A 6,416-nucleotide genomic window follows, 5' to 3' on the forward strand; every position below is an offset into this window, starting at 1 on the left:
ACAACAGATGAAGGATTGTGAGAACAGATGACCTATTTGACTGAAAAGTTCCTAGACAACAGATGAAGGATTGTGAGAACAGATGACCTATTTGACTGAAAAGTTCCTAGACAACAGATGAAGGATTGTGACAACAGATGACCTATTTGACTGAAAAGTTCTAGAAAGAATACAATAATAGAACAATTTTTGTAATGCTCTTTTCGAAGTCCGGCTCGAGACGATCTTCTTGGTTCAATGTTTAAAAACCACATTTTAAATCATATTATCTTGCATAATTCATTTTGATACTCGAGACGATCTTCTTGGTTCAATGTTTAAAAACCACATTTTAAATCATATTATCTTGCATAATTCATTTTGATATAATATTGTTGGGGGCATTTTGAGAATCGAACTTGAGACCTCTCACACCCAAAAGGATAATCATACCACTTAGACCACATGCCTTTATAGCAAATCTATAATTCTTAGTTGCAAGTCTATATATTTTTCGTGCCTCAATATATGAAATTTATATAAGTTGAAGTTGTTCATTGCCACGCATTCCTTTGGGTTAGGCCCCATTGATGACTATACTATTTTTATTTCATTTTGTTTTTTTTTTCTTTCAAAATTGTCATTTTTATCTTTTGGAGGGGCATCCCGAGAATCGAACTCGAGACCTCTTGCACCTAAAGCAAGAATCATACCACTAGACCAAATGCCCCTAATATGGACTATAAACATATATCGTGGAGTACACAAGTAAATGATATTAATAAGAGCATTCTCTTTCTCTAAGGCTCATCTTTTGAGAAATGAACATAGGGGCATTCCGAGAATTGAACTCGAGACCTCTCGCACCCTAAGCGAGAATCATACCACTAGACCAAATGCCCTTTCTAAAAAAAATGCAACATTTTTAACTCCTACTCAATATATTTTTTTCTCTCAAGTTTGAAATCTATTTTCTTGAGCGGTTGTTGGACTATAAAACAAAAAGTTGATGGTCTAGTATTTTACTTGTAAGTAAGGCATGTAATGTTGAATTGTTCTAATATGCAAGTGTTATCGAATAAACTACAACCCAACAAATGAATCAAACTAATCAGTTTGGGTTGGGGTTGGATTTATTCGGCTTAGTTCGTCAGTTTGTTTGATTTAATTCTTCTATTTTGCTTCGTATGACAAGAAAATGAAGTTGTATTGAATGTATCATAGTTTGATTTATGACAAACTCATATGAAATATAATTGCATTAATAGTACTAAGAGTTGGAGTCTATAAATATTTCATAACTTAAGTGCAACTCATGCTTCATTAAGATGAGATAAACTTTAGTTAAGTAACTGGAACTTTAAATTACTTCATGTGGAGCTTCAATTACTCTATGTTAGCTACTATCTTTAGGGTTTACTAATTAGACACGAGTTCTTTGATTTAGGGGATTGTTTTATGTAATTTTCAACTAAAACTTATGTTTTCAAATTTTTAGGTCATAATTTAGGTAGTGGTTGTATATTATGGATGAACACTAGAGTTTCTATCCCGTTCACCACAACTACTCTAGTTTTTGTTTGAAGGCTATAATTGTCATCTATGTTGTATGGCAATAAAATTTGTTTAGATGAAATTTTAGTTAAAGTTGCATATTTTACTTCTTGCGAGTAAAAAATTTGTTTCTTAACATAATATGAATTTAGTTGCAGAGTTATTAGGAATAAGATGGAGAAAGAAATTTTCTTTAAAATAATAAACAGACCAAAGTTCATCTTTGTTGTTGTCTAATTGTGATTTTGCAAAAAGCTTAACTTATATGAAATATCAAGGTAAATCAAGAATATATATTCACACGTCATTCAAGATGACAATAAAATGGAGTTAAATTGAACGCAGTTGTAGTTTCATGTCTAGCATAATTGTATTAATGATATTAAAGAGAACTTCGTGTTTTATTAGAAGAGACCAACTTCCTTTAAGGTACTAGGAGTTTAAACTACTTCCATTGTAATTTCAATCAATCCACAATGATTACAAATTTAGGGTTGGCTAATTGGACATCAATTATCAACTTTAGGTAATAATTTAGGTAGTAGCCATTATAATATTAATGAGCATAAGAGTTACAATTCTTTCATGGACCATATGTGTTATAGTTAAATGAATATATATATATATTATGTATGTCGAGGTTTGGGTAAAGCACAAAGTAGTAAGGAACACCATTGTCAACTCTAAAGCCACCCACAACTCATGATGGAGACAGATGCAAAATATTTTAACATCCTTTGGCATCAAGATACAGGAAAGATGAACGCCGTCAAATTGGAAGCTTTACCTGTCTTAGGAGTCACAATGAGAACTCTAATCAAGTTGGAGCCTTGGACTAGGCAAATTGTTTAGTGATAGTTGAAATGGATGACTTCGACGTCGTGTCAGGAATGAACGTCCTGCTGAAACACAAAGTCATTTACATGCCCCTAGCAAAATGTCTAGTAGTAATGGAGTCTAACCCGATGATCATCAGAAAAACATCCATCAACCAAGAGGGTTGAAAATGATGTCGATACTACAGTTGAAAAAGAATCATAGCCATGATGAATCTACGCTTGCTGCTACTGTTGTAATTAAAAAGGGGAGCTCGAGTGAGCCAACCTCAATAGAAACCTTGTTGCCACTACATGAACACCACGACGCAAAACAAGGTCAGATAATGGATTTATCCCCACCAGAAGAGACAAAAACAAGGTTAGATACTGAAGAAGGGAGACAGAAACAAACCACTGAAGCAACACCTGTTCACACAGAAATATCATCTAGACGGATGAAGAGAAGGGTCAGTCGGAAGCGTCAACCACAATAATTTCAAGAAAAATAAAGAGTTCATATAAGTTAAGTTCAGATAAACTTCGAGTTCAAAGCAACAAGAACCAAAAACTGGTGTGAAAATACTATGGACTAGTTAAAGTTATCCATAAGATTATGAAGACATCATATAGAATCCAATTTCTCTTATGGATGCGGACTAACCTTTTTGTCCATGTTAGTAACTTGAAACGTTATTATTTCGACCCAAAAGGCATCAAGCAGAAGCAGGTGGTATGACGTCATACAAATAAGAAAAAAGTTTCAAGCGAAGAAAGTAGGAACGACACGAACAGAGAAGACATGAAGACTCAACAAACCGAGAAGTGATTTCAACAGCACCTAGTAGGTTGGAAGAGACTCCTCATTATGAGATCAGCTGGAAGCGCATCGAGAGACCTAAAGTCAGCCTCATCCAATAAATTGTGTGGGGGCAGATGTCATTGTCATGATTGCCCAAGGCGTGTTGCCTGTGGTTGCATGTTGCATGTCTCAGCCATTCTTGTAAACGATTTGTTGTCCAAGGCGGTTATTTGTGCAATGTTATTGTTTACCGATTATTTGGGCGACACGCCTTGAGCAATCATGACCGTCACAATTGGCTAAGACATTTGTTGTCCATATGTTATTGTTGTCCAAGAGACTCCTCATTATGAGGTCATGATTGGCTAAGACATTTAAAGAAGTTTTACCTAGGGCAACTTCTATCACAATCCTCTTCTCGCTCTCTCAAACTTCTTTAAATGTTATTGTTCACTGGTTATTTGGGCGTATCTTCCTTAAAAGGGTTGTGACGATAGATGACCTAGGTAAAACTTCTATTGGGAGATCAGTGCAATAGAGAATCTGTGTCCCTTTCCTGAAACCTTCAACGGACAACATAACAAAGAGTTCCTAGAAAAAATATCATAGAACAATTTGTGTAATGCCTTTGAAGTTAGGCTCGAGGCTCTATCTTGTCTCCCAAGAATATGGTTCATTCTCTATTCACATAGAAATTCTGCAATAGAAAGTGGTACCCTCATCTTCTTTTACAAAACTTTCTCAAGTCTTCATGGAATGATTTGAAAGTGGTAGCCTCATCTTCTTTTATAAGACTACTTCGGCCTTCATGGAATGATTATGCTATGTTGATTCTTAGAGAAGGGAGTAGGAGTAAGAGTAGATGACTGTTTATCGTCCAAATCCCAAAAAAGTAAGTCTTTATGTCAAGAAAGGAGAGGAATCCTCATAGTTTCCAAGATTTGAAGAGAATCATACATACACAAATTTCCTTTGTGTGTTTATTCTTGTTGTTTGCTCTCTTCAATTAACATGTTATAAAGACACTTTAAATTATAATTAAATATAGTTTTTTTTTTTTTTTTTCTTTCCAAATATCCATCTCAATTACTTCTTGGTTCAAGGTTTAAAAAAAACCTATTTCAAATCTTATTATATTGCATGCTTCAATTTTATATAATTGTTGGGAGCATTTTGAGAATCAAACTCGAGACCTCTCGCACCCGAAGCGAGAATCATACCACTAGACCAAATGCCTTGTAGTGGATCTATCATTTTTAGTTGCTGGTCCATATTTTTTATGGGCCTCAATATTTGAAATTTATCCACATGTTTTTGTTTCAATTCTAGAAATAGAAATACATAATTTCAAATCTTATTATATCCACATGTTGATAGATATAAAAATTAATTCAAGTTCTTTCTCTCGCCTAATTATCAATTGGAAGATTTAGCTGATATGAATTGTTATTGGTTTGATACCAATAATAACAGTCATTTTAGTATGCTAAGGATCCAAATGTGTCCATGAAAATTAGTTAATGCTATATTTTTCTTATATTGGCCATAATATCTCTCAACCAAATGCATTAGTTGAAAATGTATTTAATATTTTTCTTTTGTCCTTTTCTTTTTTCAAATGGTCTTATTCTCCATTCCATTTGAAAATTGATATTTTGTTTGGTAATTTTAAACTCATTATTTTTGTTTGTTCATTCCACCTAATTTGTAAAAAAAAAAAAAATCATACCACTAGACCAAATGCCCTTATAGTTGATCTATCATTTTTAGTTGCCCATGTGTATATGTTTTCCGCACCTCAATATATGAAATTTATCCAACCTCAATATATGAAATTTATCCAACCTCAATATAGTGGATCTATTATTGTCATGTTAACTTCACATGGGATTAACTTCCTTTAAGTTTATGTAGTTTCTTTTTATTACTATGTTTACTTCTGTCTCATGTTACTCCATTTGTATTTACTTCGTTTTATACAAAAGTTCACCGTAATTAATAAATCCATGTGCTTAATACATTCCCTACAAGAATAAACTTGTTTGTATCACAATAAATTACAATGAATACGGAGAAAAAAAATCCCAAAAATAAGTAGAAGGTTGAGAATTTCACTCAACCACACAATGTCAAAGCGTGACTGCATGGCTCACACGCGATGCTCGAGTTTCGAAGGGGAACTTCTCAACTTCAGAGATCAATTTCATTCCTCATAAATCTGATTTTTACATAATAATTTGTGGGTATTTATAGTCTCCCACAAAAGAAGTTAGTGGCTGAGATTTAATCTCGATCCCCTTATGTCATTTTATATGCATTGTTATTAATTCTTTCAAGGACTTGATAAGGTTCATCCCCTCTTGGAGGTAACTTTGTCTTCCTTTGAGATTGGAATCACTCCTTGCGAAAATGTATCCAAACCCAGTTACTAGTTCGAAAAATGATTTCATTCCGTCCTTTGTTAATTCTTGTAGCAACATTGAAATTTTGTTTCTCAATTGTCTCCTTCCCCTCTTTATGCAATGTTTTGATCCCATTTGCCTTACTTGTGGCTGCTTTACTCACAAAAATATTAGAATGAATAGAAAGCAAATCAAGACGCGTAAGTGGATTAAATCCGTAAGCAACTTCAAAAAGAGAACAATGAGTGGCAAACATTCGTCCCAAGACTTAATATTCTTACAAATAATAGCCCTAAGCAATGCTCCTAGTGTTCTATTAACCACCTCAGTTTGCTCATTAATCTGAAGATGACATGTAGTTGAAAACAATAATTTGTTACCCAATTTATGTCTTAATATTCTTATAAATATTAGCCCTAAGCAATGCTGCTCATATTTTATTAACTACCTCAGTTTGCTCATGAGTCGACATGCAGTTGAAAACAATAATTTGGTACCCAATTTATCCACCATACTTTCCAAAACTGACTAAAAAATTTAACATCCCTATCATTTTTTGTGTGCAGCAAACATTGGCAACATTGACTACAGAACTTATAAACATCGTGCTTCATGGCAAAGGTCATATGGATCGTGATGAGCATTTTCTCCCATATCTTGGTTTCGCTAACTAAAGTTTTCCAATTACTCCCAAACTTCGTTACCTTATATAACCTCTTGGGATAAGAATTCATATAACATTTCATAAAATAAGATCTACTGATGAATTTCATAGCATTTGAAGGTCATCTAGGTCATGAACCGAAGCTAAATTACCTTAGGGGCATTATGGTCATTTTGCACCGTTTCTTGGTTTACCTACTT

General features: G+C 33.7%; 2 non-coding genes across 2 annotated transcripts; both read right to left on the reverse strand.

Annotated features, from left to right (window-relative positions):
• Window positions 1-637: 637 nt before the first annotated feature.
• TRNAL-UAG (transfer RNA leucine (anticodon UAG)) lies at window positions 638-709 on the reverse strand. The gene has a single exon. It is a non-coding gene; the product is annotated as a tRNA-Leu (tRNA).
• Window positions 710-809: 100 nt separating this feature from the next.
• Window positions 810-881, reverse strand: TRNAP-AGG (transfer RNA proline (anticodon AGG)). Its single transcript has one exon. It is a non-coding gene; the product is annotated as a tRNA-Pro (tRNA).
• Between the last annotated feature and the right edge of the window lie 5,535 nt (window positions 882-6,416).

This window comes from Cucurbita pepo, unplaced genomic scaffold, assembly GCF_057944985.1.
Source record: "Cucurbita pepo subsp. pepo isolate OVF unplaced genomic scaffold, ASM5794498v1 scafford_10, whole genome shotgun sequence".
NCBI classification, from domain to species: Eukaryota; Viridiplantae; Streptophyta; class Magnoliopsida; order Cucurbitales; family Cucurbitaceae; genus Cucurbita; species Cucurbita pepo.